We start from the raw sequence: 7988 nt of genomic DNA on the forward strand, positions 1-7988 counted from the left end.
GGGGCAAGAGAGCTGACCACGCGGCCGTCTGAAGGCCCCTCGGCTCCCCCTCTCCCCGCACAGCTTCTCCCCGAGCATCCCTCCCGCAAGCCCCACTGCACGGCCACTTTCAAGACCCCCAAAACCCAGTTATTCCCCCCCCCTCCCCCCGCTTCAAGCGGCTCCTCCGCTGCCGTCTCCGTGCGGGCCGCAGGTGCCGGCTGAGCCACCGCCAGGTCAGCGCCGGCGGCGGCCGCCTGACGCCCGGGCGAAACGGGCGGAACTCATCCCCGCGCCGGAGCCGGGGCTGGGCGACGGCCGGGACCGCGCAGGGGGTACCTGGAGGCGGAGGAGGAGGAGGAGGAGGAGGGGGCCGGCGGCCGGTGGCCCCGAGCGCCGCTCCTCGCTGCGCAGCGCCGGCCTTTCCCCAGCGCCCGCCGCGCTGCCGGAGCGGGGAGGGCAGGGCCCGGCTCCTCCGCTTCCCGTTGCCAGGGCACCTCGGCGTTCAAACCCGGGCTGGGACCAATCAGCCCGGGGCTGGGGAGCTCCGGCCCCGCGTCACCCGCCGCCGGCGTCCATCGGAGCGAAAAAGCGTGAGAGCGGTCACACAGCCCGCGGGAGCTGCCTCGGTGCGGGCCGGCTCTGCCCCCGCCCTGCCGCTGGCCGGAGCCTCTTCTGTCGGGCCGCGGGAAACAAAAGAGCCGCGGAGAAGGGCAGGGAGAAGAGCTGGTCCCTCCGACCGCCAAAACCGAGTTCGAAAGTCCGGGCTCTTCTGCGTGTCCTCTCTCTCTCCACCTCCCAGCTCCGGCCCAGACCCCGGCGGTCACCTCACCGGGGAGAGCCAGCACCTGGGCCACCTCTGCTGGGGGCATGGAGCTTCCCCCGCACTGGCAGGGTGCTCCTCATGCCGCCGCTGCGGCCGCTTCCACCTGCCTGGCTCTGCCCCGGGCCGCGCAGCGTGGCCGCAGACTCGCAGCTTCAGGGATGCTTTCTGACTCCGAGGCAGTCACAAGCGGATTTTTTTCTCCCAGCCAGGCCCTGCAACACGTTTTCTACAGAGCCCAGAACTGGAGCCCTAAGCCCCTCGTGAGCACAGAGGACTCGGGTGCACAATGCAGACAGACCATCCTTGGTGCGCACTTCCCTGCTCAAACATGCGCAGCTGCTACCAAGGTGCACACCTGAGCAAAAGAAGCAGCCACTGTCTCTGCTTCTTCAGTGCCAGCGGTGGGCACCGGTGCATTTTGATTGCCCGCAGCTGGGGAGGGTTAGACTCATCAGGCTCCTTCCCAAGGTGGGGTAGGTCCAGGTGCCTGGGTAGATACTGAAGAGAGACCTCCACATCACCTTGGTGGTGGTAGAGGGATGGACAACAGGGATGACAACAGGGACCCAGGTGTCCTGGCAGAGCTGCTCCCCTTGAGCCCCTTAGACCCTCCCACCCAGGTGTCTATGTGGGTCTCCTTCCTGCGCATGGGATGAAATCACAGGATAACATCCTCCATGCCCAGAGCAGATGCTAAGCCTCTGGGATAAGCATACCAGGTTTCTGCTAACCCTGCTGCCTGTTATTTATTCTCCCCAGCAGAAGACAACTGAGGTTTTGCCAGCTCCCAAGAGCAGAAGACCTGAAGCGTGGTCTGAGCACGCTGGAGGGAGGAACCATAGGATCAGCTACGTGTGGTCCTGTGCCTGACTCACCTCTCCATTATACCACCTCCCAAACCCTCATTTCACTCCATTAATTAGCTATGCCGCCAAGGCACAATCCACTCCCGTGGCCGGCACTCAGGCCGGTTTGCTTGCCACCTGGTGCCGGCAACAATTAACAAATCCAGACTGGCTCCTCAGCCCGCTCCGCAGGCGGATGCGGATGAGCTGCAGCAGCCTTTTCCCAGTGGACCCACGTGTTGCCTGTACAGTACCAGGCACCCAGACTGCCTTCCTCGCCTTCAGGCTCAACATAGCACCTCGTGAAAGAGGTACGATTGAATTAAGGACACTGTTTCTGCAGAAGATGGCCCATGTGAGGCTGTAAAGGACTTCAACTCATTCCTCTTCAGGACATACCTGCAGTTAATTTGTGGTGACTTTATGGAGTAGACAAATGCACAAGGAGGTGTCTGTGTGGCTCTGAGGTTGCTCTGTTCATCCTTGGCATCAGCCTCCAGCAGTGCTGGTAGGACCATGGTTACAGACATCCCTCGTTTGGCTCAGATACCAGATTTCTCCATTGGCTAAACGTAGAAGGCAAAGGGGAACAACAATCACAGAAAGCAATGGGATGGATTTCACCCACTCATTAGCTCCATCATCCCAATTACAAAGCTTGGGGAGGGTGGCAGCTGTCAGGCAGGGCTGCAGCCCCACGGGCTCACACAGCACAGGAAGATTAAAACAATGACATTTCTGGGAGTATTCCCAAAGGGAATGGACAACGTGGCAAGAGAGCAGTTGTGTGTTATCATGGAGCCAGGTGGATGTGAAAGGGCATCCCCACCAGTGCTGTTAGTGCTTTTAGTAGCAGGTTATGAGGGCTGTACAAAATTGCAAAGCAGTAAGACCTGGCTGGCTGGGCATCGCCATGGTGTAGCAAGAGATGGCAGTGAGCTGCAGTGTTGCACCCATGCAAAAGGCGAACGGCCAGCTCTGGCCAGCGGTGGGGCTTGGGGATGAGGCTGTCAGAAACACTGAGCTGGTGCTGTACCAGCATTTCTCTGATGGAGAGAGAGCCATTTCTGCACTTCTTGCACATGATTTAGAAGTGTTCCCCTGTATCCTCCACCCGTCTGTCCCCACCCAAGGCAGGAGTGAACTTCCAGGCCCTGACTCACCATCACTTATCTCAGGTTTCAATGTAGGCAGCTAATCTTGGGTCCCAGTCTCCTGGGAAGATTTTCAGTCAATGGAAAAAACACACTTGAGAGCTACTTCTCTCTTAGGCAGCTGACTCAGCCCCTGGAGGTGCCATCTCCCTCCTCCACATAGGCAGGAGCCAGGTATAACCAGGCATAGTCAAGTGTCTCATATTAGATGGGAGATGAGCCCTGCCTCCAGGCAAAATCAAAGGATGTGAGATAACAAAATACTCCAGAGGACCTGGACCTCACTCCTTAGCTAGGAGCCACTGCCGGCCAGCCCCATGCCTTTTGTCCAGGCATGGGCAGCACTGGTGGATTGGGTCAGTGAGCTCGGCTCCCTCCTCCAGGACTCACCAGTTCCTTCCAGAGCTGAAGATGCTGCTGCTGCCAGCATGGGGAGGGAGAACAAAATCCCCTTTTGCACAGCCTCTTGCAGCCAAGCTGTCAGCAAAGCTGTTGTGTCACTGGCCAATGGACATCTGTCCGGGCAGATGGGACATCTGACCATGGACCCTTTGAAAGGGTTATAGTGGGAGAGGGTCCCAGCAGAAACCTCCTCCACCATGTTGCTACGAGTGTCATCATGCAACAAGGCTAAAAGCTAGCAATGAAATGTGCTAAACTAACTCAGTGGTGGGGCAGAGTGGATTCAACCACTGAACCATCCAGGGCAGCAAGCAGGTAGTCTTTTCCAGGGTCCAGTGGCTCAGTTTTGCCCCTTCTTGCTTCTCCAAGCAAGATCTGCTCTGCCTGTTATTGGTGCAGATGGCCCATCCACAGCCACACAACATCACACGCACCGATGCAGTGGCACGATGCAATAAGACTGTATCTGGATGCAGCAGCACAGTGTGATTTTCCCTTCAAGCGGTTACTCCTTTGGGAGCTGCCCAAAATCCCCAGCTAGCCACCACCAGAGCCGGTGGGCTGGTGGAAGGAGAGAAATAAATCAGCTGTTTCTGGTGGGGCTGGAAGAGGGCCCAGCAGTTATTGATTCAATTCTTCATTCAATGCATCTTTGAGTGAAGCAATTCAGAACTGCCCCATCAATTCAAACTTGTGTAATAACATTACCCACAAAACTCAGGAACTTGGTCCATCTTTTCTAGCAGATCCATTATTCTGAATCAGTCTGTAAGTAACAACAATAAAATGATCTCGGCCTGATATACCAAAGCCAAAACCCCTAAAAGTCTAAAAGCCAAAGTTTTTGCTGTCACTTTTCTCTGAACAAGAATACCCTATGGGAACGTGCCAAAGACCAATTCCCTGACTTCCGTCTCCCCCTTACCTCAAATAAATAATATTATAAAAGAAGAATAAGAATTAAGTAAAATTATGAATATATACATATTTAATAAGCATATCTGAAAAAAAAGAAAAAAGAAAACCTGCAAACCCCTTTAGCACTTGCAGCAGCCAGAGCCCAGGAAAATGCCAGGGGTGAAGAGGAAGATCGTGTTGGCACTGCCAGTGCAGAAATGGTGTACAGGGAGGGAACCGTGATCCTCGCTTTTCCACACAGACACTGCACCCTTAGAATAGACTTGGCTTGAAGTTGTGTATTTTCTCGGTCCAATAATACCTCCAGCAAACCTATGCCCATCTCTGCCCTCCCCACACCACCTGCTCTCAGGTGATCATCTCTTCTTTCCCATACTTTTGGCTTAGCCTATGTCTTCCTCGGACAAACTCCTCCAAGGTAGCACCCTCCCTCTCCCCCCATTCCCCTGAATGGTTTTCCTTCTCCATCAAATTTGTTTTTCCACATGCCCAGCAGGAACTGGAATGAGGGTAAACACGCATATTCATGCCCATCTCCATATCTGTCTCACAGGTAAGATGCAAACCCTGCTGTGAATAACAGCTTTAACCATGGCAACGTGCTCCAGCATTACAAACACAAAGGCACCGAGGTTGTAAAAAGGCTGGAAAGAAGCATGAAAGGAGGAGAGAGACCAGGTCCATCAAGGCCTGTCAAGAGCCAGGCACCTGGACCTGGGTTGAGCAGCCAGGTGGTAGGGATGTTGGTACCCCTTCTCCCCCTTTTTCCTCCCTTTGTACTTACATCTCAGCATCTTGCTGAGAGGAGGTCTTATTCCACCACCTCTGCCACCGCTGGGCTTGATTGACCTGGAGTAGAGCTTGCTTCACTGTGCCCCGAGTTGTAATAAAGACATGTTACAAGTGAAGATCCCGTCTGCTTGAAAATCACAACACTGCATCACCGCATGGCCTGATGGAAAAACCAGACCAGTGGCGTGATGCCATCATCTCGGCTCCATCCTCCTCCTGTGAGATGAGCTGCATGGCTCAGGCTATGAAACCCGACAGCCCCTTCTTTGGATATGGGGTACCCAAGTCCCCTCCATGCCAGACCCCATCACCATCTCACCTGTGCTCATAGGACAGCTTTGGGCGTACTTGCTGGCTGGATAAATCAAAGCATGATTTTCCTGGGTTTGCACTAATTTACTCATGGAGAGGACGGAGATCATTGCAGCTGTACAGAAAGCACCTGCAATGCAATCGGATCATCCTTGGCATGCTCAAAGCCTCCAGTGAAGACCCTGACCCCCGTTATGTGAGACACTGCATAGGCAAGACCCTGTCTCACAGAGCTTGCAAGCCAAAGGGGCAAGATTGATGGGAGGTGGAAGAAAGCACATTTTATGATCTGTGTTTTCCAAGGAGGATGTAGAGGAGTGAAAGGGTTAAGCATTCTGCCCACGGTCAACCCAGATGCCCATAGCAGAGCCAGAAGTGGATGCAGCCCCACTGCTGTATCACCTCTCTTGTGGCTGCTAATACTCTCAAGAAACAGCCAGAAATATGGGACTGACACCTGGTCTTGCCGGACTGGTCTCTCCTCTGAGATGGGAGGTGAATCTGGACGAAGCAGCAGCCTGTTGCTAGCCACAGCTAAAACGTCATAATTTCTGGATGATTTTGGCCCTAGAGTGACCTCAGACCTCCTTTTAAAGGGTGATGTGGGTTGTTTTGCTTATTCTTGGTTAAAACCCTACAAGTCTTTGCAGCCTGCAAAGAGCGAAGGAGATGGTAATGAAGCACACTATCTACAGACAGTGAGACTGGAGGTGACAGCCATTGCTTAGGAAAGCTATAACCATGCAAATCAGGGAAAGCAGATAAATCAGAGTGGTGTGGGGAGAGGAGCACCTTCAAGGATAACCGGTTAGTGAGGTGGAGGGGTGCTGAAGGGTTAAAGGGTTTTACTGAATGCACAGAAGAGACTAAATGGATGGGAGAGTAAAAATCCAATTAGGAGATCTAACAGGAAGAAGCCAAGCCCTGAAACAATAAAGATAATAGTTTTAGCTGCCAAAGAAGAGATTAGAGCTGAGTGGTGAGAGCAGATTTGTGGTGGGGCCAAGAGGAAGGAAAATTGTAACAAAAAAACATAAAAAAAAAAGAGTTATTGTTCCTCAGGACAGATTCACATTATGGCCTCACCTGCAGCAAAGTTCATCTGGGGACCCAAACTGTGCAGCTGGTTCTTGCTTTTATAATAGGCTGAATGCCTTCAAAGAAGTTTGAAGTTCCAATTTGAGTCCATCACTGACTTTTTGGCATGCAATAAGCCAGGCGAGAATTGACCACAGTGAGGTTTGCTTGCTTGCTTTGCTTTTCTATGTTGTCTCGTAAATACCTTTTACTCAGGATAAAAGCAAAGGGAAGGAGCTGGTACAGCACTAAATGTGTTCCCTTCAGCTCTCAGGCAACACCAGGCTCTTGCCTACAGTCCCTTACACACCATGGGGTCTCTGCAGGAAAACCAAGCAGCTTTAACACTGGGAGGATGGCTTTGCAGCCAGGAGACAGCCCAACACTCATAAAAAAAACCCAGTCATCACCACTACTCCTCAGAGGAGAAAGAGTCCTGGATAAAAAATAAAATATGTATAATAACAAGCTGGTTATGCATGGTATGCAGTGCCAATTACTTAAGCAAACGGGATCACAGGAGCTGGCACAGCCTGCGGCCAAGACACAGTAGCATCTGGAGGGAGCAAGAGCCACAGGGTAGGCATGCTTGCCAAACCACCATGCTGACCTGTGTCCCAAAAGGCACCTCTTTGCAGCCTCAAACCCAAAATATAATAGGGCAACACGGAGAAGGGGATGAAGGAGGATCAAAGGTCTGGAGGAGCTTCCCTGCAAGCAAGGACTTGTGCACGCCAGGACTCCTCAGTCTGGAAAAGACATGACTGAAGAAGTTACGGTACAGGACTACGAAATCGTTCATGGCCCAAAGAAGGCTGATAGAGATCGGCCTTGCTGTGTCTTCCCAGTGCAAAACCTGGGGCTGATTTCAAAGCATGCACATTCTCGTACTGTCAGGGACAGACCTGGGGAACTCCTTGCCCAAGGATGCTCATGGCTGTGAGCATTTACATGTGTTCAAGACAAGACTGGACAAGTTGGTGGGGGAAAAAAGTCATCTGAATTAATATATACAGACACATGCTGTTTAGGAAGCATGTGGGGCTGTGCTCTTGACCTGTGTTGGTAGAGAATGGTGAGGGGACATACAGGACACACTGCCCAGATGGACCTCACTCTTGGAGAAGACGACAAGGGGGGGAACTGAGGGGGTGCTAAGCAATATGCCCTTGGGAGCTCCTACTGCTCCCTGAAGGCTCCCTAGGACACTCAGCGATTCAGACCCTTGGTCTGACCTAGGACAGGAGGTTCTCCTTACTCATGGCTAAGCAGCCATGTGGATCCCAGTCTTGTCCCATTAGGTCTCCCAGGATCAGAGCTGTGCTACAGCTTATCACCAGGAAAGCCTGCCAGTGAGTGATTTCTCCCTGTAGTGCGTGTCCTCAACCGCTAGCCTACATCAAAGAAAACAAGCCGCAGCTTCAACTGACATTGCTAAAGGGTGATTTGTTGTACTCAGCAGAAACAGAGGTCCTTCTGCTGAAGAATCCCACCAAGTGTACGGGGATCATCCATCTCTTACAGGGTTGAAACTCCATCTCCAAGCTCACGCAACCCTATTCAGCCCATGGCCGTGTTTCTCCACCATCGAAAGCACACTGCTCATGTTAGACAGCATAAAGCCACCCACCTCCTTCCTCCAAGCCACTTGTCAGATGGGAACACACTCTCGCCAGCACCGGC

The 7988-nt window shown here is 52.9% G+C and overlaps 1 protein-coding gene across 1 annotated transcript in view; it reads right to left on the reverse strand.

Moving 5' to 3' along the window:
• Positions 1–875, reverse strand: part of RASSF7 (Ras association domain family member 7) — a 35842-nt gene extending 34967 nt beyond the window's left edge. The window contains exon 1 of the mRNA XM_087745872.1: positions 319–875. The gene's annotated coding sequence lies outside the window, so the exon portion shown is untranslated. The remainder of the gene's footprint in view (positions 1–318) is intronic.
• Positions 876–7988: the final 7113 nt, after the last annotated feature.

This window comes from Nipponia nippon, unplaced genomic scaffold (genome assembly GCF_047370975.1).
Source record: "Nipponia nippon isolate SJK-2023a ecotype South Korea unplaced genomic scaffold, ASM4737097v1 scaffold_10, whole genome shotgun sequence".
Taxonomy (NCBI): Eukaryota; Metazoa; Chordata; class Aves; order Pelecaniformes; family Threskiornithidae; genus Nipponia; species Nipponia nippon.